The following is a 27526-nucleotide window of genomic DNA, read 5'->3' on the forward strand; positions in this document are numbered from 1 at the left end:
CATATATAAATTGACTTTTCCCCCATCTTTTTTATTTGCTTATCTCTTAAATACCCAAGTGTCCTTGTGGTGTGGTGTCTAAAAATGGTCAACAAACAAATAAAAACACACTTTGAACAAACTTACCTTGAATTAAAGGAAGATGGAAGAGAGAAATATTGGAGCCATTGAAACTTGGTATTGGGCAATTGAACTATATTATTTTGCATTAGCCTTCAAGGAGCATTCATTCTTTCTAGAAGTCACTAGAAAAGTTCCTCCAGAGTAGCAATGTGTTGAGGATGCTGTTTCTAAACTGATTTACAGAAACTGTGTGAGTCAGATCCAGAGGATTTTCAAGTGCAGCAATGAGGATATTAGTAAGCTTGGTCGGCTTGTGTCGGCAAAATAAAATTGCTCCATAAGTAACATTAATTGCTTTTAAATGAGACCCTAACAAATTGGCCTAGGCCTGGAAAAAAATGATGGTTTGTAATATGGTGAAAATATTAAAATTAGACTTAAAATGGTGTCTGAGCTAATGACTAGATAATAACCGCCTATATAAAATTCATTTTCATTAGGAGTTTAATTTACATCATTTTGCATCGTGAATTATTCAGACTTCAAGGGAAAGTGACAAGTAGCAGTTAAAAGACAAATACAGAGCTGGGAGAAAACAGCTCTTTTCCTCATTGACAGCATATTGATTCATAACACTCCAAATGTGGGGATGTGTCGGGGCAATTTGAATAGGCCACTTACCTCTTGCATGGTCAGCCTGAAGCAGCATTACCTCAAAGATGTGTGTGTCCTTATTCCAGTTTAAGGAGGTTAAAGGTTAAAGGTTAAGGGGTAGCTTAAAAGCATCATCTGCCTAGCTGCTTAACTTTAACCTGATCAATTTAATGAAAATCTGTTTTACAGATGTCGTTTTAATGTATTTGGCAGGATTTAGGCAGCTTTAACATTAGACGTATGCTAGTAAAAATTATTTCTTTATTTGACCAGAACAACACCTTTTCCTTTCATGTTTAAGGTAGAAGGCTTGTGGGTTACGGTATTTTGGCAAAGAACCCAGAGGCAGAATGTGTTGATGATTTTTCCATATGGACTCAAAAAAAGAATACCTTTATGTCTATTGCTAACGATGACTGCAAAAACAAACAAAGCTGTGTTCATTTTTTGGCAGTATTCTTTACCTTAGGATTTTTTTTTCTTAAAGGAACTTTGTTATTGTTAAGAAAAGCTTAGTCCTTTCTTCAGGCAAACTTCTCTGAAGCAGTAAGCACTGTTAAATTTTGATATTTTTTTCCTCTGGAAATTTTAACGAAGCAAAATTGGGCTAGGAAATTCAAACGATAAAATGAAACTGCAGATTGACCTTAATCTTTTCTTTTAATGTCTGAAAGTATGTTTAAAGTGAGGTTAATAAGTACTGAATGCATAGATGGCTACAATCAGTGTTGCAAGGTAAAGTGTGTGTGTGTGTGTGTGTGTGTGTGTGTGCGCATCTGTATATAATGCCAACACAGTGTTCTCAGCTAAGCACTTTATTCGATTTGATTATGTTTTCCCAATTTCAAGCCTTTGCATCCTTTACAAATTTCTGTCGATTGATATTCACATAATGAGTCCTCAATAAATATTTGTAAGATGAATAATGGACTAATGCATGGACTGAGACGTATTAAAGAAACTCCTTTACTTCCAACCCTCATTAAAAAAAAATGCACTGCAATTTGGTCTACCCCTTAAATGATCCCAATCCTTTTCTAAAGTGTCCAGTAAAAAAAATGTAATGAAAACCACTTAGCACTACACGTTCTAACTGAGAAAGAACAAATAAGACTTTGGTAATATTTCAGATTTACAGTTTACCTTATTCTTGCCATAGAATGACCGAGACTTTTCTGACCAGCTGATTGGTCGACCACCATCCTGCACAGGGCATGCAAATACGCTTGCCACACCTGCGCTTTAGCTGCTTTGATAATATTATATTGTATTTTTAAGTGAGGTGTTCATGGCTTCGCTGGTTCAAAGTCAAAAGCTTAATTATACTAGTTTTTTTTTTGCTTCCTGCATCTGCCAGTTGTGAAGGAGAATCATCTGTCTGAATTCCATAATGCTGTTTTCATATTTGGATTTCAAATTGGCTGAGGGCAGTGAATGAATCTCTTGTCTCCATGGTGAGCAAAGGATGACACGTGGGACTTAGTCCTAGGTAACTTTTAGTGTAACATTCCCCCAAGGAACATTTTTGGAGTTTTCTCATTATCCATGTTATGGATGAAAGAATCCGGGTTAAGAACTGAAATCAAGGTGCTGGGGAGGGTCACAGAAGAGAATGCAAAAACCATGCTGGGCAAAGTACATGGCAAGGAAATAAAAAAATGGAATAATTAGCTTCACCTGCCTTTTCTGCTTTTTCTTTTTTTTAACTGGTAGGAAATAATAACCCAATCAGTTTGGAATTAACAAAGAATTACACGCATTTTCATTTCAATAGGCCTGAGCCCAACTTTGCAATTTAAAATCAAATATACCCATTTCAGTTATTGAACTGTCATTGTCCCAGTGCGATGGTAAAAGAGGTTAGGAGATTGTGTGGTACCCATATGCATAAAAGTCATTGTGCAAAAGGAAATTGGAATATGTGTGTGTATCTAAAAAACCAAAACAGGTTTTTCTTAATCTTATTCTAGTCATTTGTTTAGATGAAGAAAGCTGTTTTCAGAGATAAACAAAAGTTTTTCTTTTCTGTTGCTAAACCTTAACGTGAATATGGAAAATTTTGCACTTTCTGTGTTAGTTTCAGATTTCTGTTCCTTTCAAGGTTGAAATGCAGTGTGAAATTTAATTTCAGTTGCAGGATTTATTTTTTAAAAAAGTAATCACAACTCAAATTATTCTGTTGTATTCTCATATAAAAAGACAAGGCAGAGGCTGAAAAAACAAGTTTCTATAGTAGAAAAATACATGCTTGCCTAATACTTATAACTAATAAATATACAGATCAAATAGAGGTCAGCTGGTTAGCTAATAGCAACTAATAAATCACTAGTGTTTTCAGATCACAATGTAATTGGCCAGCCCTACTACTATGTCTACTTCTGTTTTTAAGCTTGACATTTACTGAAGCACAGCCATGTGTTGGAACACGGCTACTCCAGCACAAATATGGGCATTCTCACTGCATGCACATGGCGAGAAATATATACTACATTATGAGCTGAGAACCCTCCTTGTATTCCACCAGGAAGAAATGACCAAAAATGTCTGTCTATCCAGATACATAATAGATAGACAGATACACACATATATAGATATATATTGATACATACCAATCCCTAGAAGGATTACTTTAGACCAGGCATTAACAACTTATTACATCCATGTGTGGATAGATAAAATGATTTTTAATGTGTGAAATTGTTAACAAACCCAGACGAAATTTAAAGAAAGCAAAGCGTGTCATTGGAATCCTCCTACTTTATTTCTGACAAGTCTTTCCTTAACGAGTGCTACCATCTCCCCACACATCAGGCACACGCCGTTATTCTCTTCTCTCTTTGGCTGAAATCCTTACTGTTTTCTCATCTAGAACTTCTCTTCATGGAAATACTCTGTGTTGCGAGATTACCCATCTAATTCCCCAAAGAAAACGAGCATTCCTTTCATTAAGGAGGAAAGAAGCCTTTTTCATAAAAGCAGAGTAGTGCATCCAAAGGTGTAAATGACTTTCAGGTCTTTCCCAAGGTGCATTTGCTTTTAAAGGAACCGCTTGACCTGGATGAATTTCTAATGTGTGAGGGGAGACGGTGGTGGTTACATCAGGGATGGAGTTGTGATAGGGCGGTGCCCCACCCTAAGAGCTTCCTGCATTTCCCTTCTTCGGGATACACACACGCACACACACACCCTCCCTCCACACACATCACACCCAACCCTCCACTTCAGAGAAGCAGTGAAAACTCTGGCACTACCATTCACTTCACTCCAGGACCGTGTCAACTCAGACTTTGGGATTTATGTTACTGTTTTTGTATAACTTGTGCTCATTCTGTCTCATGTGAAGTGTAGGTATGGTTTAACCCAAATTAGTAAATCCCTATATGTCCCCCAACCTGAGGTCATTTAGGGAATGCAGACAAAGGTGTTATATCTCATAATGAACATGCTCTCCCTGTCTGTTTCTTTGGCTTCCACGTAATCATCCCTGTCAGTGGAGCTCGTTTAAAATCGCTGAAATGTTCAGATGGGTCCTAGGATGCCACGTGGTAAGGCGGCCAGAGTCATATGTTAAGCAGGCCTCGCGCTGCCGAAAGGGTCTTGGCCCGGGATGGAGTGTGGTGGAGCTGGCATGTGCATAATGACCACGGTTCTGCTTCCAGAACATCTGGCCGGCCTGAGTTCTACTGGAAATGCTTTACCAAGTTTGCTTGGAGTCTGAGCCTCTGCTTAGGCTGAGTTCAATTAGACGTGGAGATTTGTTCATTATTCAGATAATTCAAGCCTTCAAAGGCACTTTTTTCCCCCAAATTATCAGTGTATTGCAGGAGAGCTTATGATGATATGATTATTGAAAAGAAGAACAACGATGGAGGCACAGCCCCCTAGAACCCGTTAGGAAACGTCTTCACAGATTCTGTAACCTAGGAGGAGTATGGTGATTAATGTTCTGTTTGCAGAATGCCCAAATGACATCCCAAGTTCTACTTCTAATAAATACAGAAACGTTCATTAAGCACTTCCTTTGGGCCAGGTTTTTAAATGTCTCTGTTTACAGGAGGGTGTGTCCCATTAATGAGGAAGGATACAAACCATCTTCTCTAAGGTGATGCTTCCTAACTCACTCTGTTCTTCCAGTGTGGCAGGGACATTAATCAAATTAAGGGGTGAATCCATATACTAGCCCTTGAAAGCTTCCGTGCTTTTTTTCAACAATAGTTGGTCAAAAGGCTGAGTGTGACTGCTTTCTTGGGTCATCAGTACATGTAGAACAATGTCACTTGTATGTCTTGGCTGACTCATTGCTGTCTTGCGGTGTACGACTTTGTTAGTCAGTTTCAGACAAAGGTTATGGTGGGAATTACAGAGCAGGATAGAGCTTTTCTATTTCTTGGAACATTTATGTTGTTCTTTAAACATGAGGATGGTGCCACTGATGCATTGCCTAGAAAATGAAGAAGAGAACCACTTACTAAAGAATGCAAAACGTGTCAGATTATAACTTCAGTCAATTCCCTTCTAGAACCAGGATGCTACTTTAGTTTGAGTCTTGGGGGATCTTTCTAACTCCAGTCTGCAGTACTGTCGAGAATTCTGCTTAAAGGTAAATTATTGTAATGACAGTTCTGTATTATCACAAATAACACTTACATGTGGCAACATTTCATTTCACTTGGTTTTATAATATTTTATTAACACTCTAGGTTTCCTAAAGGAAAAGTACTTTTGCAGCTTTGAATATAATACTTACATATATTAAATATGTATATGTAAATATAAATGTGTATTGAGACCATACTCTCAATACTTTATTGATACAGATTTTCCTAAATACTTTCTTTCATTGGAAATATTAGGAACCATAGAATATACACTTCTCTCTCCTTGTTGCTTAAGGGATAAATGTTAGGGTTATATTTTCTGATTACTCAATTTTTAGGGAGTAGTGTGGAGGACGGTTAGGGTTGAAGAATTCTTTGTCCCTGGATATCTGCTGATAAAAATTAGTGGAATGCAGTGCTGAGGATGTAAAGAAATGAGCTATTGATAAGTCCAACTGTATTGCTTAATTCGAGTTTGGGAGGAAAGCTTTAAAAGTTTTACATACTGATTTTCAGTCCATGATTTTGTGTCTTGTGTCGAGAAGAGCCTTATTTATTGATAGAGTTGGTAATTGACTGTCTATGTATGATTTACAAGCTATTGGAAAGAATCTCACCAAAAATATCCCTTCTTCTGATGCCAGTCTGTTGTCAGTGAAACTGTATTGATACTTGACTTATCCATTTAACACCTTTTAAAATGGCACAACTTTTTGAACAACAATCATAAGTTAAAGCATTTTATGTGCATTGTCTCATTTACTTTTCCCAACAGTTATATGTTGTTATTCCCATTTTGACATATGAGGAAACTGAGATTCAGAGCAAAACTCCTTGTTCAAGTCCTCACAGATAGTAAGAGCACGTGCTGGGGTTCTCACTCTGGTCTCTTTTCAACCCAAGCCTTCGCCTACAGTATGAGGCTTTGCTAATGAAAACATTTTGTTATAATACTTGAGAACAGGAAGAACAGAGAGTGAGAAAGGAAGAGAAGGGCTGGGGGGCCTCAGAGGCAAACAACCGTTTTGTCCAGGGTTAGTTATTTTGGAGCCCACCTTTATTCCTTCAAGTTACAGATTCCCTTAAAGACACTGCAGATGCAACGTAACATAAGAGCTGGCTGGTAGGGTTTGCACCCACGATTGCAGTCAACTGGCGTGATGAACTTACACCTCTTGCGGGCATCTCCAAGCCCGAAGGAGAGACTGCGGGTTCAAACTGTTACCTGACTCTTTCCTATCACAACAGAATTCTTTCCCTTTAAAGAAACTTTCCTTTTGCTGGCATTTTGGGGTGTTTGGTATATTAAATAGTAAAGGACTCATAGAATATTTATCACTTTGAGTGCCTGAGCTCTCAGTGCTTGCAAGTTAAGCACCTTTGGAAGCTGCCTTAATTCATTCAGGTCACCAGGGTACTTCAGCAGTAATGTACTAAATGGTACCCTGCTGACCTGAAAGATGGAATGTGCCTCCCTAAGCATTTAACTTCCTACACAGCAACAAGGAAAGCACAGTCTACTCTCTGCCCAGGACCTGAGTCTCCTCTTCCCTCTTCCTGACATCCTTATAACTACTGGAGGAAGTCCTATTCATTTGCTACGTAACTAGCATTTTTAAAAATAATCTTGTTTTGAATTATTATTATTTTTTTAACTTGTATTTTTTACTTCTTACTTTGATTCATTTTGTTCCAAGCTTCCAGGAATTTTCTTTCCACCATAGGTTTCTAATGCACTCCCTTCCTCTCTCCTCCTCGAAATTTTGCTAATGAGTCCAAGGAACCGGCCCACATCTTTTTAGAACTATTGACATGGACTTCCCTTAGAGATGCTTGAGGAAAGCTTGCCTTCCTGAATCCGGCTACCGATCCTGCAAAAAATTCTCCGTCATTGACACCGCTGCAGTTGACCGTACTCATTAATGAAATATTCTTTTAATGGAAAGTAAGAATAGTCTTAGTTTTGAAGTGACCGAACTGTTAGCAGGAGAGAAGCTCCCAATACCAAAGCTGGTGTGTGTAAAGGATGCAAGGACATTTGGATAATTATGATGGGCAGTATCTTTTAAAGACTTTAAATATTTCTAACTATTTATTTGGCAGGCCTGAAAATAATACTAGCATATGTCCTTAGGGCCTGAAGTCATTCATTGTTCAGTTGTGGGAAATCAGGTAGCAAGTCTGATTGCCGTCACCTCTGGAAGAGTGTCAGTTTACAAAGTATCTCCTTTAAACTCAACATATATTCAGCACTTACCACTAAGTAACAGGGCAGGTGACACCAGACATGAGGGAAGGGGAGAATGATTCCCCAGTTTACACCAAATAAATAGTGTTGTTTTTTAAAATAAGATTAACATGCTAAAATGGGAAATATGTAAACAGTGGAATATACCTTTCAGAATTTATTTCATTTGGTGAATTGATATTACACAAACTTTGAAAGGGAGAAAACGCACTCTTACTTACTATGAGATACTATCACCGCTTTTTAAACAGAGGCGCCTCTGTCTTTTGAGAAAGAATTTGACTAAAAGCAAGTTCTGGTTTAATTTATTTGTTTTGGTTTATTATAATTTTTATTAGCAAATTAAGTAATTAAAAAAAACCCATGTGGATGGAACCATCGTACCAAGTTTTTCCATCATGAGTATTTCCTGAGAGGATACTCCCCAGGATCAAAACCAAATTCCTTAAAAATAGATCCAAAGAGAATTCATAACTAACTTTTTTTTCCCAGAGAAATAGAGTCTCTGGCTCTGTTAATTCCTTAAATATTAGAAAAACTAAGATGGGTTTTATGAAGAATTCTTTAGTTTTTAGAGTATTCATTCTTAACATGGCAATAGAATTACCATCTTTAAGTCAAAAATGCAAACATTTCCTATTGCTTAGTTGTGTCGACATTTACTTAGATGTATGTTTCAAAATAGACTCTCAGGTATAATATTTACTTATAAGTTCCTGTAGCATGTACTAGGTCATTTTATTTCTTCCTGTAGAACTGTGGCTACCCCTTTAAAAGTAATGGCTTCATAACTTATTGGAAAAGCACTGATACAGAAGTACATCGAAATTGATTTTTTTTAAAGTCTGTGAACACTTTTCTAAAAAGTGAACCGTTTAATTCTTTATCAGTGGGTATAGAAGAATGTGGATATATTCAGTTCTCACGTGTTTGGTGATTATAAAGGCAAAATGCCAGTACTCCAGTGATGTTTTCAGCATGTATCCAAGGAGACCTACCTATACCTATTTTGCTCAAACCCTGAAACAAATTGCATGCTCGTGCACGCGTGTGTGTGTGTGTCTGTGTGTATGTGAGAGAGAGAAATGAGTGAGAATACAGCATACGAAGACTTATTTTAAAAAAAATTGTTGAAGATTATGAGTTAATCATTAATGCCTACTTATTTTGTTTTAAAGTAGAACTCAGAAATCTCTTTCTGCAAATTGTAAGTGTTCTCAGTCCCTAGAGGTAATAAACCTTTGATGATGTTGTGCAAGACTCGTCCACAAGCCCTGAAATCAGTTCTGTATGTACACATGACTAATCAAAGGTTCAGGGAACAGGTTATGATTTGGTAAAAGTGATAGGTGCTCCAAAAGGTAAATGGCCTCACCAACTGGGGGAGCACATTTAGCCTTTTTTCACCTTATAGAAGGCAGGTCCTAGTCCCACCATTGGAGCGGGTATCTTTTTACAAAGGCTTGAGCACTAAGTCTTTTGAAAAGTTATCTTTTAAAGCAAAGAGTTTCTCAAATTAATATCTATCTAATTAGTACTCTATTCTTTTCTTTGCCTTAAAGTCACACAGGTACAAGACACTTAGACTCAAAAGTATCCTTGAAATTCAGGGAATTAGGTAATCAGAACAAATATCTTCTTAAATTTATCAACTGTCGATGTCCATAGGGGAAAATGATGAAATAAGACAGCAATCTCAATAATTAAGCATGAAATTATTGAGGAAAATGTGAGTAAAAGTCTCAAGAAATCAGTTCTAAAGTAGAAAAGGGAGGAACTAAAAGAACTAAACTACAAAACCTACCATGTGGGCAGTGCAGTGAATGTTGAGGCCATTGTATTCTGGTTTCCTGCTGCTTTTTTTTTTTTTTAATCTGCAACAGCTTTGTTGAGATATAATTCATGTACCACGAAATTCACCCATTTAAAGCGTCGAATTCAACGTTTTTTAGAATAGTCACAGAATTATGCAATCATCACCACAGTTGATTTCAGAACATTTTCAACACTCCAAAAAGAAATCCTCTGCCATTTACCCCTCCCCCCCTCAATAATCCCAACCTCCCCTGTCCCGGCCCTAGGCAGCCACTAATTGCCTTCTGTCTATATAGACTTGCTTATTCTCGACATTTCATATAAATGGAATCATACTATGTATGGTCCTTTGTGACTGGCTTCTTTCACTGAGCATGTTTTCAAGATTCATCCATATTGTAGTGTGAATCAGTACTTCATACCTTTTTATTATGGAATTTCCATGGCATGGATAAACTACATTTATTTATCCTCTCATCAGTTGATGGGCATTTGAGTTGTTTCCACTTTTTGGCTCTTATGAATAATGGTGGTATGAACATTTGTGGATAGGTTTTTGTGTGGACATGTGTTTTCGTTCTCTTAGGTTTATACCTAGAAGTGGAATTCCCAAAAGAGCAATCACTGATATTAACTGGACTCAGTACTGCTGGTCACTTCTTATTTATACCTGATCCTTTTCCTTTAGAAAATATTACACATGTTTATCACTCTTCTGATGCTCTTTATTCATATTCTGCTCCATGGCCAACAAGTGCAATGAGAAAAATTTGAACATTTATTGAGCATTTACTAGGTGGCAGGTAATCTTCTAAGTTCTTTAAATATATTAACTCATTTCATTCTAACAGCAAACCTATTAAGTAGGCATTATTATTATACCCATTTTGAAGATGAAGAAACTAAGGCGATGAAAGCTTAATTAATTTATCCAAGGTCACACAGCTGGTAGCAGTGCCAGCTGAGTCAGGCTTTATACTTGGATTGACTGGTTCCAGCACCCACCGTCTTAAAGAGGACACTTTGTCCCAGTGAAGATACATTGAGAAAGATGTCTGGAAAGGAAGGCCTTATTTGTGGCATGTAAGAGTATAACTGTAATAGCTGATCTTTGGGAAGGACATCCTCTGAGAGGGAAAGAAAAGAAGTAATGAGGAGATGGATAGAGATTTAGAGATTTTGGGAGGGGGTAGTGAGGACTGGCAAATTAGAAAAATCACTGATAACATTACATAGTTTTTAGTTCTTTTTTAGGTCAGAATGTAAACCATTATTTGGTTTATACAATGTTCTTTGAAAAATGTTTATGAACTGAATTCTCCTTAACGAATGAAAAATTGGTAGATTTTATGATAATTGCTGAAACACATTTTGTTAGATTGGTGTGTTAGTAACACACAAAAGCTTGTTTGTCCTCCTTGCACCGTGCTAGTGAATAAAACAGACACAGAGGGTATATGAAGCAGTTCCTGTCCTCAAGAAGCTCTGCAGGTTTTCGAAGAAACTATACAATGCTTTTTATCTGCGCTTTATTTTCCCTTGTGAATTGTCCCTAACAGCTTTTCTGAATTCCAGAAGTTTGTAGGGACATTTTTACTCCTCTATATAACACATTTTAGCAATGTTTACTCCTTTGTGTCATCCAGAAAGTTAATATTTAGATTTCCTGTGGTATTTACGGAAGAAATTAGATTCCTGCCTTGCAGAACTTTGATAAAGTGGCTGTTTGTTTCCACACAAGATGTCCCATTGTTGAAAAATAATGTGAAAAATAATGCACAGTAACAGTATAATTTAAATTTTCTCTCCCTCTTGCCTCCCACTCCCCACCTATGTGATGTTTTGTGAGCATGATTTTTATGTTTTCAGAGTGGTAAAGATGTGGATAAAGTGAAATATTACTTGGTGCTTTTTTTTTTGGCTAGCTAGAAGGATTCTTTTTCTTTTTCTAGATATAAAAACAAAAATAGACTTGTTTCTAAGCTAATCTAATGAATCAGTGGTAAATGGTCTTGATATTTTATCTGTAGCTATTTCAGGCATCATCCTATTTTATTCAAACACTTACAAATGACCTTGACGTTTTCAATTTCCAGAGACCTCCTGCTCACACGGGTAGGGTAAGGTCAGGGCTTGGGCTGCCAGGGTTCCTACTGTTAGAACATAACATTGCATCATTTCTCCTTTCTGTTTTACTCTGAAAAAAGTTTTTAAGGAAAAATTATGCAAGAAAATATGATAAGCTCTCATATTGTCTCAGGCTAAAAGATTCCCTAGAGCTGCTTTCTTGAGTCTGAAACACAGTGAGACTGAAAGATTGGATGACTCTTTCGGCACTTACGTCCAGGAACACTGATGAGCTTAAATAAGCCTTGACAAGGTGGGTATCACTTTTGATGCCCTCCCATTATTAGTATATTGGAGGTGGGGTGCGGTGGGAGAGTGTGGGATGATGTCTCCGAGAAAGGCAGTGGAAGATATGCCCATCTATCTCCCTGCAGCCCTCTGTAGCTCAAGAAAAGTTTAAAAGAGTTAGGCATTTTCTGTCTTGAAGCATCCAGCTGACTTTTTCACTCTTTATGTGGTTTTTGGCAAGCATTTCTGTGCCTTAGTTAATATATTAGTAAATGGAGAAAAAAACACTCCAGTGAGTTCTAGAGATCTTAATTAAGGTACAAAAATAGCTTTGAAAATGCAGTCTGAGATGAAAGCTTTTCTTATATGTGGAAAATATTACTCGTGTCTTGTCAGCACATCTACTCCGTTGGCATTGCTCTTTGTACTTGGAGATAACTTCTGCTTTTCTTATTATTGGTAAGACACTTCCCTTTTTAATTTCTGTGAGTGCAGTTGGTTACACTACTATAGCTAGGACTTGTCATTCCTGAAAAGCCATTCTTAAGTTTCTCTCTCCAACTGGCCTTCAATTGAAATTTGCTTCGAAGAGGAATGTAGCTATACTATACTCATCAACTTAAATATGGGTAAATATAGCTCAGAGAAAATAACTATTTGTGTATCCTTTTATGTGCTTTAAATTCAGTATCCATTCTTTCTTAGAAGTTTGCCCGCAGAAAAGGAACTGTGTATGACACTTTTAAATACCACTTTTCAAATCTGCCAAGTGTGAATTTGCAAATGTGTAGTAGTAAGTGGAGCTCACACAGCTGAAAAATGAATGTTTAAAGCTTCTGTGTCTGGCATTAATTTGCTTCTGCCTTTTGGCTGCTGCCACAATTTTTTCATCTGTAAAATGGGTACTGAGTTACCATCATGATTAGAAAGTCAGCATTAACTTAACGGTCGTTGAGATCTGGTCTACACGTGATCACGTCTGTCATACTTAGAGCTGAATTTATTCTGAGCTTTAACAAGTATCTCATCTTAAATTGCTGAGGTAGTTGCACGTATTTATCAGGTTTCAGATTTTCCATTGTTTTGTTTAATCTGCAGATATATGTTTATGTATTTTTCTTGTAAACAGGAAGCAGGGTAATAATTGTATATAGAGAAATAACTAAACCACATCTCTGAATCCCCTGTTCTTTATTTACTTATTTGACTAATCATGTCACTTAATCTTTTGAGAGCCCACTCTGTCAGGCCCTGTGCTGGGGAATAAGGATATGGCATCAAACAAGACAGACACAGGCCTTGCTCTGGTAGAGCTTACAGTTTAGTGAAGGAGACAAGCATTAAACACAGAATCACATATGAGGCAAAAAAACAATTATTTACCTTTGTGAACAAATAATATAAGTAGTTGTTTTTGATCTGGCACGTTTATTTGTGTCATTAGTACATAGGTATTTGTGTAAATCAAACTCATCCTCTACTCTTGAAAGAAAGTGAAGAATTTGAATGAGAGCCTGTATTGAGGTATTTAGAAAAGTAGCCGGGACTGAACTGAATTGACTTCGCTAGATATCGGCTGTCCTGTAGAAAAAGGCATTTATTTACCAGTGAGATTTGATCAGAGTGAAAGCACTTTTGAACTTGTTTGGGGGGGGGCGGGTCAGGAAACATTTTTGTGAGAAGACATTCTAGAAATGGCTGCATATCCAGCTGACGGATTTGTGCAGAATGTGTGCGGAAGGCTGAATGAACTAAAGGTGAACATGAGATTCCCTGTAGGAACTTTCACAACATACTGACGCCAAGGCCACCACCTCTGGGGGCGGGGTGCAGCCCGGAATCTCTTCATTTAAATGGATGATCCTGACCGTCAGTCGGATTTGAGGATCACTGGGCTGGTGGGCTGTGAAAGTCACCGTCGATCTGAAGACTCCTGAACCGGTAGTGACTGCGGAGGGTGTACTGAGCGGGGGCTGCGTTAGCATCTGTACCTCGTTGTTCAGAAGAGGAAGCTGTGTCTTCCGCTGTCCCCTGTGTTCTCTCCATTCACGGACTAAGACGTTGCCAGAGTCTGTCAGTCCTGCATACTCTGTCTGAGGAAGTCGTGGAAGGCATTGCCCTCTGTCTTGCTCCTGGTTTTGCCCCTAAGTACAAAAGTCTGACCTGTTTTGATATACAAAAAAAAAAAAAAAAAAAAAAAAATCCCATTTCAGTAGGAAAAATGGCAAACCTTTATAAAGAAAACCTTTCTGAACAAAACAGCTGTTTTTTTGTTGAAAGTCTGGCACTTTAGTGAACTGTCGGGCCAAGAAACTACTCTCTCAGTCCAGATGTCGGTTAAGAAACAAAAAAAACAAAAAAAAACTAAGGCCCCTGGATTGAATTTTGGAGGAATATCTTTGCTGGTAAATTTTTGGAATCATGCGTTGCCTCATCATAGTTGCAGAAATCCACTCTCCTCGTACACAAAGATATCCCCAGGCAGCAGATATATAGTCTGTTTTCTGAACAGGAATCTTACAGGTCTCAGGAGAGTCAACTTCCACAGGCTTGCTGGGTTGTACGCTCATTTGTAGCTCTCTGTAATGATTCTGCAATTTCTCATTTTCTTGCTATTCTAGGAAGGCAGATCCTGAGGTTTGTTTTTTGGAGTTTTGCATATTCTCTTTCTTTCTCGCCATAGATGTGGATATAAGTGTATGTGTGTGGGGTGTGTGTGAGGTGTGTGTGTGTGTGTGTAGGTATAGATGTGTGTATGTACATGTGTATATCACTTTATCTTGTTTATGAGAGAGAACCGTGTATTGTATCATCTATAATTTGACAATTTTCTTTTAATGATATCTGTACTCTTCTTTTCTCCCAAATATAGCATCTAATACAGATACACTGGCAGCTACAATGATAACCAATGCTAAAAAGAAGAAAATAAATACAATGATCAATTTCATAAGCAACAGAAACTATATTGTCAGAACACACAACCCTGGAAAAGTTATTGCATTTAACCACTTGCATGTTAAAGACTAGATCTTTGTCTATTTCATAAAGAAATACCTCTTTTTTGTAGATCAACTTGAAATAATCAATCAGTTCTGTGCTGACCCATGATCTACTGTAAAATGCCAAAGCCAAACTGTATCTGAGTCCCACTGGCCATATAGCCTGTGTCCTACAAAAGACCCAGATAAAACAATCCCTCTTCCCACCAAGTGAAAGAGCAAGCTAATGAAATAACTGAGTTATTTGCTTAAAAAAAATCAAACCAATCATTTCAAGATCTTCCTATTCATTTGATTGGCTAGATCAGTTACTTGAGTCCAACTGATGCATGTAGATCAGTGAAGAATAGAAGTTTCCTGTCCTGCCTGGGCTGAGCCTCTGGCATTTGGTTATCTAAGGATGATGTTCCCTGAGCACACGTAAGTCTATATAAACCTTTGGAGGTTTGTGCTCAAGTAAAAGACATAGGACAGTGTTACATATTTGTGTGACCTAGAGCGTTTTGCTCTACGCTGACAGACATCTCATCTGCCTGTGCCAGTATGAATGCAAGGACATTTCATAGTCATAATCTGTTAATACCAGTTAGCAGTGTCACAAATTAAAGCATTAGTGGATTTGTGTTGCTTGAGGAAGCAACTGATATAAAATGCCAGGAGGTTGGAGGAGTGGGGTAGTTGATTGTAACATAATTCTACATACCATGGGGTCTCCATGCCGGTGGCGTGAAGCCTCGGAGTATACCTTCACAGGGAGACCAAATGAATAGTTCAGTGGGCAAAAGATATGTCATAAAGATGCATTAGTCCAGATACATCCTCAAGGAAAAAAATTGTGGTGACTAGAAGACAACAAAAACCAAAAGAAGATATCCTTTTATTCACAGAAAAAGAAAGATTTTACTATGTAAAAAAACCCAAACAAACCAAAAAACTGTTCATTGTACAGACAAAAAATTCTTCCCAGCATTTGAAGAAGTGCATTTTCTTTTTTTAAACTGAAGTATAGTTGATTTACAATGTTGTGTTAATTTCTGCTGTATAGCAAAGTGATTGTTATACATATGTATACATTCTTTTTTATGTTCTTTTCCGTTATGGTTTATCACAGGTTATTGAAGATAGTGCCCTGTGCTATACAGTAGGACCCTGTTGTTTATCCATCCTGTATGTAATAGTTTGCATCTGCTAATCCCAAACCCGCAATCCGTCCCTCCCCACCCACCTCCCCCAGAAGAAGTACGTTTTCTACATTTGCATCGTTTTGGGTCTCTACTCACTTAAATAAAAACTTAATGATGCTTTTCAAAATATATTTTTACAGGAAATGTTAATACTCCTGTGACAGAGATTTTGACCAAATCATTAATGTTGATACTATCATGAAGGACACATAACTCTCTTATCAAGAGACCTGTCACCTGGGAATATGGAAATAATTGCGTAAATTATGGAAGGAATATTAGATTAAATTTCCTCTTTAACTTTAGTAGTGGTTTGAAAAAGTAATGCATTTATTACTGTAGCACTTTTTGTATTTGCCTAGGCATTTAAATGATTTTTCATGTTTCTCCCTTTTTAGCCTAGATTATGGATATATTCTGAGAGAAAGTTATAGGGACTAACAATTACAGAGAATGAGAACCCGTGGTTAAAATTATATGCACACTGAACTACAATGAGGGTATTAAAAGTATTTCATCCCATTTGTAAAATATCTTCCGTGACTATGAAAGGGCAGTATTTTTCCAATTATATCTGCTTTAGCCTGCAAATGGATTACCTTATAAGAACCCTTATAAAGCAAAGAGTCCCAAAATAATTGAAAGTGGAAGGACAGATAAGCTGGGCATATAAAGGCCCTGAGCAAACTTCTCTCAATAGCATTCTCAGGACAGGAGAAAAAAAAAAAAAAGTTTCTCTTAACTCCTGCTCAGGCCCAGGTGACCACTTTAAGCCTTAGCATCTGGACGCTTCTTATTGACAGGGAGTGCCTACTGCATAATTTCTAGCTCAATTCTCCAGTGTCTGGAAGATTGCATTTTGACTCTCCCCAATATTAATAACCAGATTCGATCTGAGGCCTGTCCAAGGTCAGGTGGACGGGCCAGGTGAACCTGTTTGTGTGCAGGAACTGTGACATCTACTCAGAGTGACAGGTGTTAACCTTCAGGCCACCGAAAGGAGCCTCTTCCTGCTGGGAACAAAGAGCCCCAGGGGCTGTGGTTGCATACTCCTCCTCCCACCCACCCCTGTGCTCATAATATTTTCCCACGTGATACACTGTTGAAGGAATGCATTTCAGAAGAGGTAAATGAGTCAAATCAGCTCAATAAAAGCAATAATATCTATTTGCATTCTTGTTCAGAACTTTGATTCAGATTTGACAGTGTTTCATGTGGATTGATTTTGCATGGCTTTTCCTTTTTTAGGTGAACGATGCAGCCATGCTAGAGCGTGGTATGGTTATTCCTGAAACGCCCCTCGGTTTTGCAAGTAAATTAGTACAGAAGCTCTAGAGTATGGGGTAAGACATATTTTAGAAAACAGATAAACAATTCTGGAAGCTCCAGAATTTGTAGTATTCTACTATGAGACATATCAAATAAACTCTTTTGAAAAAAAAAAAAAATCTTGCCTCTTTCTGGGTAAAAATTCCTAAGAAGCTATTTGATTCCTAATTGATTTTCTACATCAGTTGTTCATTGAATAGATAAGTAGTGCCTGTGATATTTGATTACAGAGCAAGGCACCCATTTAACCTTCTGTTCTTTCCAGGCCAGGATTTCAAATACAATAGAATGTTCCTCCCCGAGGCTCAGCAGGATTAGACAGCTAGCGGTAATCCCTGATACGCTGAAATAGACCTGATAGAACTTCACCTCACTTGTTTAGGATTACGGTCATGAATTCAGCTCACCCAGCAGCATTAACCCTTTGCGGACTTGGGCTGGGCTGCTCTATCAGTAAAAGCAGTAAATAAGCAGAAACCTATTAATAAATTCTAAGCAGTTACATCTTACTTCTTGACCAAAGCATAATAATAATTTTAAAGTTAGGACAGATGTGTGCTCTACACTGATTTTCCAAAATTTTCTGTCTTGAATATGTCTCGAGATTTATATTACTTTATCTTCTTAAATATAAATTTGTTTCAGAAACTTTATGAAAAGTTCTGGTTCGTGGAATAGCTTTCCCACCACGGTCATGCTAAAATCATCTTGTGGAAGCGAAGGATAAATGACTTCATAGAAAGTAGGCCCTCGATGTCCTAGGTTAACTGGAACCAAGGCAAGTAGGAAAATCCCCAAACCTCATTTTAGCCAGTGGTTTCCAGTCTCTTCCTTTTCCTTTCATAGAGCAAATTCCATAGGTTTGAGTTTAATGCTCTCTCTTTCCCCTCTGGGGGATATGAAAATGAGCTGAGAAATGGCCAAGAGGCAGGAAATCAGTGGGTGAAAAAGAACTTAGTAAAAGGTATAGTTAATCCATAGATTGGAAAGTCAGCCCATGTTAATCGAAGAGATGCAAGGAAGGGCATACACTCTTTCAATGCTGGCGCTGGCGGCAATACTGGCCTTTATCATGGTTTTTAAATAATTTACATTGAAATCTGCTCCTGACACTAGTAAGCCATCAAAATAAGGCCCATGCAAAGTCACAGGTTTGAAATGGGTGATTAGTGACAATGAATCTGGGAGAGTCCCCCCAATCGTTATGAAAGTGATTACCCTGAATCATCCAGGTCTTTTTGTGTTGACTCTTTAAAAATTCATATTCACAACTAGTTCTATTAATTATTGAAATAAGTGATTCTGGTTTGGATGATTAGAACATTCCTTACCATGTTCATAGGTTTTAGAGAAATGTAAGTTTTATTTGAGAGACTTAACCTCCTAATAATGTTGTGATGGTGACTATGACCTCATTGCCTATGGTAATATTTCAAGGTCAGAGATAATTTAATGCTAAAGCATTGGTCCTTCCCCCTCCTTTCCTGAAATTTCTTTTGTTAGTGGTTCTTAAAGGGTTTGATTAGAGCAAACATCTGTTTTTATTAAAACATTTTAGTAGAACAAATACAATCACAATAAAAGGACAACTGTGAAGAATTTTTGGAAGCATTTGCATTTGCTGTTCTTTACCACATTCCCTGCCCTACAGATTTACTGCAGTGGTAATAATAGCCAACATCAAGATTACAAGAGGAGAAATACGGTGCGTACCTTGTGCTTTGAAGCTTAGCTTTTTGTAAGAACTAAAAAATAAATCCAGTGAGTAAATGGATGAGATTAAGGCTGAAGCAATGACCCTGCTCTAATAATAATATTTTGTTTTTGTTTGGTAGAGAATGAAGAGGTGCTGTGAAGTGGGGAGTTGTGACTTGAAATGATTCTGGCAAATCTTTAATTAATCCTTCATTTTAGTTACTTTTTTATACAAAATATCTAGTTTTCCTGGTTTTAAAGAACAAAAGATGATTTCTGTTGTACCATTTAGGTGACATATTATTCCAATTAATTGGAAAAGTGCTCCCATGGGATGGATGACTCGAGGATGGGGGCTTTTAGACTTGGTCTCTTACTGTGGTCCTGGATTTGCCCTTTTCTCCTGACATGCTTTTACATATGCTGTTGCTGAGATTCCAGTTCTTTGTTGTATGTTATAAAATTCTATTGCATCAGCATGAACAAAACAGAAATATTATAGACGTGAACCTTTCACCCCAAAAGACATATAACAGATTGAAAAGCTCCAGACCAGGGTAACAAGAATGCTTGCAGGCAGCATGGATGGGTTTACAGATGACTAAAAGCTGGTATTAATAAATCTCAAAAGGAGAAGAATAGGAGCAGAATTTACTGAAGTCTATGAAATAATAAAGAGATGTGAAGCTAGGCCATGTGCCTCTTTGTACTGTGTGTCAGAAAGAAACTGGAAATCCTTCCGTGTCACTGGGAGCAAACACATTTCAAAGTGACAAAGGAGAACTTGGTGTTTGTTTTTCTATTTGTTAATAAAAAGTAATTTACCTCTGGAATAATTGAGTTAGAAGATTCTGGAAAAACTAACTCATCTTGGAATCCTAAGGATAAAGGAGACCTTGAGGAGACTTCTCCCTGGCAGACAGGCAATATTAAAACCATCTCCCAACGAAGTCCATCTGTATTATTTTTAAAGAGAAGGAACTGGTTTAGTTGTGGCCAATGGAATGCTTTGTGACCACATGAACAAAGAGATAATAACTGAAGAGTTTAAAACTCTGAAGCAAAATTGATTCTGCAAACTTTGTTCACATAATATGCTGTTGCAAAAATTCTTAAGTTTTCTAAAAGAGTTTTGCCTCAATAGGGTACTTTTAAAGCCACTTTTTAAGATACCCTGGGGTATGCAAACTTAGTTAAAACATGGTCCCTGACTTGGGGATGGTAAGAGATACCCAGAAACAACTACTACACCATGTATAAAGCTCCTACATTTTGTGTCAGCACAGAATAGCAAAAATTCTATGTACCAAGGAATGTTTTATGTCTATGTATTATTCAGTCCTCCCGACAGCCCAGCGAGATACAGGCAGTTATCATTGCAGTTATATGGATGAGAAGATGAGATCTAGCAAGGTCAAGTGTCTTACCCAGGGTCATACAGATAGTTGAGGAGCTGGGGTGTGAATCCAGATTTGTCTGTCTGGAGGCTGTGCTCTTAATCGTTGTTCTTCACTGCTTAGCTTCTCTGAAGGCTGACATTATCAGTTGGGTCCAGGGACCCCTGGGGCATCCATTGGTGAGCTTCCGAAAGGTGTGGAGGGTCAATCTTCTGGATGTATAAAAGAATCTGCATTTTCCCATCAAGGAATGTTTCCATACCTCTTGTAAGATTCTCCAACCCTATAAATTTAAGAGCAAGCATCCTAGAAAGTGGGCACAGAGAGCTACAAAGTGGTGAGACTTTTTACGAGTCCAGGAGAGTACGCCTAACTGGGTAAAACAGGAAAAGGATAGTGTTTGGTTGGAATCTCACAGGATCTGGATAGGTGGTTGTCAAGTCTGGAAGTAGGGAGAAGGGGAAGAAGCCCATTATCTGAGTCAGAAAGTGATTGTTTCCTCCCCAAGTTACAACTGCGTCAGTATCATTGTAGACATTTACCTTCTTAGCAATGGGAGACTGTGATCCAGACGTTAGTAACAGTGGTACATGCCCAGGGAACTCATGGTTTTTTTTTTTTTTTTTTTTTTTGGCTGTGCCGCACGGCATGAGGGATATCTTGGTTCCCCGATCCAGGGGTCTAACCCATGCCCCTGTAGTGGAAGCCTGGAGCCCTAATCACTGGACCGCCAGGGAAGTCCCTACCCAGGGAATCCATGGGTTTGAGTGTGTATGGGAGCTGCTCTAACTTCTCTCCCATTCAGTCCCTGATCTGTAGATGTCAGCAGGCATTTCATTTCAAGCATAACTGAAGGAATGCTGAGTTTCCAAAGTAAGTCAATCTGTTGTTTCATATTTTCAGGATCAGTAAAGTAGAACAATGCTCTCTCAAGCTATAACAAAAATAGTATAAATGTATATTTCTGAATCAAAGGAATGAATGCTGGTCACAGAGGAATTACTAATTTTAGCTAGCATCCTTCAAAGTGACTATGAGAACCAATTTTTACTTAATGTGATAACTGTAGGTACCACACTTATGATCAGATTTTTTGTAAGGAGTAAAATATATGGTAATAGTTCCTAATAAGTTCTCAGGTGCTATTTTTTTCATAAAAAATTTGTTATGAGTTGAATTCCTTTATCAAAGTATTATTATGTATGTCATCAGTATAAATGGGTTAATACAGGCATTTTCTGGTAAAGTAACTTTTTTCAAAACTGTTTTACTTTTTAGAAGGGCAGTCTGTTTTATGGGATATTTAAGTGTATCTGTGTTAAAGGAGTGTTCGGTGATAAATTATTCATATTTGTAATATTTTATAAGTTCAAAAAGTTGTTAAAAATGAATGAAACGGCTACTATCAATGTCACGTATATTTTGAGTGAAAACCATTTTTACCTAAAATTAAACATTCCTTTGGAGTTCTTGCAAAGCCAAGGCCTCGCTATTGGCCATAACTATACCGTAAAACCAAAGAAGTAAAGCACAATGGTAGTGCCTTAGTTTATTTTCAGGATCGAAATGCAAAATAAAGTGTAGGAAAATATGAAAAGCAATATTTTTCAAACATGATTTGCTCTCATAAAACAGTTGCAGAAATAAGGAAGGGCTTTTCAAAATGTGCTTTTGCCTCAGTATCCCTTTGGAGAATTCTCCATTCGTTTGTTTCTGAGGCTGCATTTCTAATAATGGAGCTGTCATTTTCTTCATTCTTGCCTTTCAGAACAAGGGTGGGGGAAGATTAAAATAATCTTCAAAGCAGACATCATTACATTGCGTGGACCTTGGCATGCAAGCCGCTTTTCTAAAGCAGCACATGATAGTTAAATATCCACTCAAAGCAGAGTATTTACACAGAGCTTCATCCAGACTGTGGAGAGGCCTGGAATCATATATCCTTCTCTATGTCTAGCTCATGAAATAATCTAATACAATTGCCTTTTGTTTTTTAATTGCAGAAAGGAATCTGGCTGTCCAGTGATTGTCAGGGGGAAAAAAAATAGCGTTGTACAAAGCTTTACATTACAATGAAAGTGAAACAGTGTTAAGACCAGCAGAAAAGGATAGAGGTCTAGTCCGTTTTTCTTGTGGGGAGTAAGCTCTCATATAGCTCGACTGGGCTGAGATACACTAGTGTCCAGAGAAGCTCACACATCCCCAGTCTGTGCCCTGCGTGCACCGTGACCAATGGAGGCCCAGAGCCCGGAGGCGAGTGCGGGCAGGTGATGGGCAGTAAGGATAATGAGTGCGGGCAGGTGATGGGCAGTAAGGATAATACCTTTCATTTAAAGGAGACAAAATTTTTTCATAACGAATGTTAAAGAACTGTTTTAAAACATGTCCTCATTGCAGTTTTGAGTCAATGCTACTTGTCAGTGCCATAAATAGCAGTAGAAAGAAAAAAGAGTCATTAATTTTAGTAAATATTCCTTTTGCACTATATTAAGGTATATTCATATGCTGTACTCTCGTTTTAAGAGCATGCCCGGATCGGATTTTCTTTTTTCATAAATGGCCCTGATAAAAGTCAATCTTCCAAGTGTTTTACAGTATCATGGTCCCCAAACCTCAGCAGGGAAAGGCCCAGCTAATATGAGACACATGCTAATAAGAGACTGATTTTTCCATTTTTAATGTCTTATGCTGATGCCAGATGATGTATCCAGCTAACCACTTTAAACCTTTCAGTAAAAGTTTGATAATAGATGTCATTATTGAATGTCCTCACGCATGCTCCTTTAAAACAAATGATCACCTATTAGAGGATAGAGACAAAACACATTTACTTGAATGAAATGTTTAATAAGGTACATCAGGATTTGTTTTTATTGGTATTGGTCTATGAATACTTCATGTGCTAATTTAGGGTTTAGGAGTACTTAGTCATCCAAGCTTTCCAGTCTGAAAAAGGCATGTACCTTATTATTATAAACGCCAGCCTTTAATGTTTAGAACATATTTATAAAACATACTTGTCCTCTTCTTAAAATTTAAAACATCTGTTACAGATTTTCTGTTAAAAAGTTATGGACGAGAGACCCTGGTGATGAGGCAGTCTGCCATTTTGAATGGGAATTAAGCTGACAATGCATTCTGCACCAGCGAGGCCATGAAAACAAACAAACAAAAAAGGCAGATGGTTCATTTAGTTTAGTAATTGTAATTTGTTGTTCATTAAAAGTAATTCCCGCACAGGCATTCTTTATTCTGATACAGTATATGGAAAATTTTACTCTGGAAACCTGACCTAATAATTTTTTCTTTAGCATAATTTGCAACGACGTTTGATAGGCAGTTGATTAGAGCAGAATGATTTCTTTAGAATGAAAATTAATTATAATTTTTGCAGCTTTCATTAGTCTGCTTTTGTAACTACCCTGGCTAAACAGCAGGGGTTTAGCCCTGAAACGCTGAGTATCACTGGATCGTTTGCAGTTTAGTCTCCCTTTTAAGATGATTGGACCTTTTCATTGCAGTTTCTACATCTCCATCAAATGAGGCTTCTCCATAAAAAATTTCAGTGCACTTTGAAATATACTTGAATATACGTTTACAGTAGTAAAGTTAGTATCATACTAATTTAACATCATACTCTGTAGTCCTTTAAACATATTCATGAATAGAGGCATATTTTCGTCTTCAGTGTTATATAATATGTTACAGGGATAGTTCCTGAATTTATACCGATTGTTACAGATGCACACAAATAGCATAGATTTTAACAGTGGGGATTCTGTTCTTTAGAGACACATGAAATTGTTTGAAATACAATTTAAAGGAAGGAACATGATGTTGACACTGGATTGATGATGGAACAGATTTATAGAGGAACCAAGTTTGTTCCAGTGTTAAAATCTGATTGATGTACATAAAGTGACTTCAGAAAATTATCTTCTAAAAGAAATGTATGTCTGACAAAATCAGTAGGTGTATCCTAGGAAGGAATTTGATCCTTTGCAAGTGTATACTATTTCTGCTGTGCCATTATGATATTTTTGTTATACACAGCCACGTTGATATTAATGTAATTTTTCCAAAAGAAGATAAGACTCGTGGTGGGTTCTGAACCACCAGGTGAATTTATGCATTGGATTTATTTCACTTTGAAAATTCATTGCACTGGACTTCAGATTTTAGAAAGTGTTACAGAAATATCCAACAAATAAACACTTCTCTATCAATTGTTTTTAAACCATGGACCAAAAAAGCCCATCTTTTCTCCCTTCATGAAAAAGCATTAGAATTCAATAGAACTAGCGATATTTTGTTAGATATAACAGCATTTTAATGAAATTTTTGGTAGATATTTTTGCATTCACAACTTCTTATATCCAGAGTTCTAAATTTTCGTAATTAACTATCCAGGAAATGGTTTTCACACTGTAAAGAAAGTCTTCTGTTTTATAACACAATTCCTGTTTCTGTGGAATATGAACAAGACAGTGTTTATTGTAGTCAGAAAAATTGTTGGCATGATTCTGCATAAGTGAAGAATCTCTGGATTGTCTCAAAGTGTTAGCTGCCCATTTGCAGACAAACAAGCTTTTAGTGTGCAATTTAGGTCAATGGATCGAGGGGAGAAGATGTGTTTAGGCGACAGATTTTAAATCACCATAATATAAATATGCTTCCCTTTTCATCCGGAATTTGCTTTCTTTCAAGGTAATTTAGTGCAGCAGACATGCACTTATGCCTATCTTTGTAATTTTAGGGATTAGGATAGTGAGGATTAAATGCTGACCCTTAATCTTCAATATCAACTTTAAGAGCGAAATATAATATGCAAATGGAACACATTCATTTTGTGTTTATATATTTTAATCTCTGTAATTTAGTCTTAAGAAGATGGAAACTCATCTTTGCCTTATTTATTTTGAATCCTAAAGCAAGATGCCATTAAAATCTTTATCCTTCTGTCTTAGTGGATAAATGTTTATCCTTTAGGGCTTAGAATATAATTTTTTTAAAAAATGACTTTAACCTAACAACACTTTTCTATCAAGGGAAGTGACATGTGTGTCTGATGTAATAGTGTAGTTAGACTTACTTGTGTTAAATACATGGCTAAGTTGCAAAGACCAGCTCTGAAAAAAGTACACAGGATATACTTTTGTTTTGAATTTATTTTTAAAAAGTCAGTAAATTGAATTTTTATTAATAAAATCAGTTAGTGGAGTTCAGATCAAGTTTACCTTGTTCTTAATAAACTTTTCCTCTGTGGTTTGAATTTCAGTGTATGGCCAGGAGTGTCTTCTAAATAAAACATTTATTAGGGTGAAATATTAAATTGATATAAAAATCTGTGCCATAAATTTTTTAGACAAATAAACGTAAGAGCTATATTAAGTAGCAGATCAAAAAGAGAAATACAGTGTGAAAAACAGAAACAAAGACTCTTTTTATGCCTCTGGCTTTACTGGAAGAATGGGGTTAGAACAGTCTGCTTAGCTTGGCTCGGTGGCTTCCTCATCTAGGTAGTTTCCAGTCTATATCCAGAGGTCTTCCAGATCTCTGGATATGTAACATGAACATCTACCATATACAATTGATTTTTGAGCAGCTCGTGATGGATTAATGGCTGCATATGTTGCCAAAAATGCAGATAGCTTCAGATCGCAAGTTGTCCTTCAAGTTTTTCAAAATAGGAAGGTAAAAACCCCTTGATTACTTGTAGGCGTAGCCCTGAACCTGTTCTCAGGCATCCAGAAGCAGCATTATGTCGTCACAGGTAAAAGGAACGTGGAATGCCAGATGACACACTGCAAACATGTACATCTAACCTAGACTTTTCTTTTCCTCAGAAGTTTATTACTGCCAGCAAATACACAGTTGCTTTCATGATCAAAATCACTCTTAGAGTTTAAACACTTGTTTACTGAATCCTAAAAATGGACTTACTGATGGAACCAACATCGGTGATGGTTTCCCCTTCTAGAATCACAACCTTTTACTCTCTAAGTAGTAAATCTGTGTCTCTGGACCTACATCCCCCTGACTACTACAAGTAAATGTATTCTTTCTCAGATACTTAATGCAGTTTTATCTTTTCTTGGTTATAACTGTCATACAGTTTTCTTGTTTTTTTTTAAATTCTGACTATAAGAATAAACGATAAGGCCTTTAGAAAGCTTGTACATTTCCGTCGTCATTATCTTGTCATAAAAAAGGGACATAATACATCTCATTCTAACAGATTATTTTACTAATGACTAAATAAACAATTACATATAAGGACTAATACTACCATGATATTTAACATCTTTCAAGATTTTATGTACTTTGCCCAGTTGCTTATTAGGCAGCGTAGCATAGTAATTACAGATTTGGAGTCAGAGAGACATGGATCCAAGTCTCCGTTGTGCCACTGATTTGCTGTGTGACATGGGGCAAGTTACTTAACCTCTCTAAACCTTCAGGTTCTTCATTTATAATGTGGGATTCTCATAGTACCTATATTATAAGGTTTTGTGAGGATTAAATACAATAATGAATGCTATCTGCTTTGCCTAGTTCCTGGAACATAGTGAGAGATAAAAAATAGTAATTATTTTTACAAATTTACCTATTATGCTATTATATTGAAACAAGCTAATTGTAGTTGCGTTTGGCAGAGGCTGTTTGTGAAAAGCTGTGATAGTCACCATGAATTTGTAAGAATCCACCGCAACTTGTTATCGGTGGCATTAGCCAATCAGAAATGGTATTTTTTAAAATTTGATTTCTTCCATGCTCTATGAAAATAAATTCATATTTTTACTTGTGAAGTTGTTAGATAAAAAATCTAGAGACCTGGGCTTCCCTGGTGTCGCAGTGGTTGAGAATCTGCCTGCCAATGCAGGGGACACGGGTTCGAGCCCTGGTCTGGGAAGATCCCACATGCCGCGGAGCAACTGGGCCCGTGAGCCACAATTACTGAGCCTGCGCATCTGGAGCCTGTGTTCCGCAACAAGAGAGGCCGCGATAGTGAGAGGCCCGCGCACCGCGATGAAGAGTGGCCCCCGCTTGCCGCAACTAGAGAAAGCCCTCGCACAGAAACGAAGACTCAACACAGCCATAAATAAATAAATAAATAAAATTTTAGAAAAACCAAAAAAACAAAAAACACAGAAGTCTTTGTTACTTTAAAAAAAAAAAAAAAATC

The 27526-nt window shown here is 37.3% G+C and overlaps 1 protein-coding gene and 1 long non-coding RNA gene across 8 annotated transcripts in view; both read left to right on the forward strand.

The window, feature by feature from the left end:
* ZFHX4 (zinc finger homeobox 4) overlaps positions 1-27526 on the forward strand; it is a 180631-nt gene that overhangs the window by 31908 nt on the left and 121197 nt on the right. The gene's annotated exons all lie outside the window — the stretch shown is intronic.
* Positions 2-27459, forward strand: LOC309646387. Its single transcript, XR_014255330.1, has 2 exons — positions 2-22607; positions 22641-27459. It is a non-coding gene; the product is annotated as an uncharacterized lncRNA (long non-coding RNA).

The sequence above is a fragment of the Balaenoptera physalus genome (genome assembly GCF_965194825.1).
Source record: "Balaenoptera physalus genome assembly, chromosome: 17".
Lineage (NCBI taxonomy): Eukaryota > Metazoa > Chordata > Mammalia > Artiodactyla > Balaenopteridae > Balaenoptera > Balaenoptera physalus.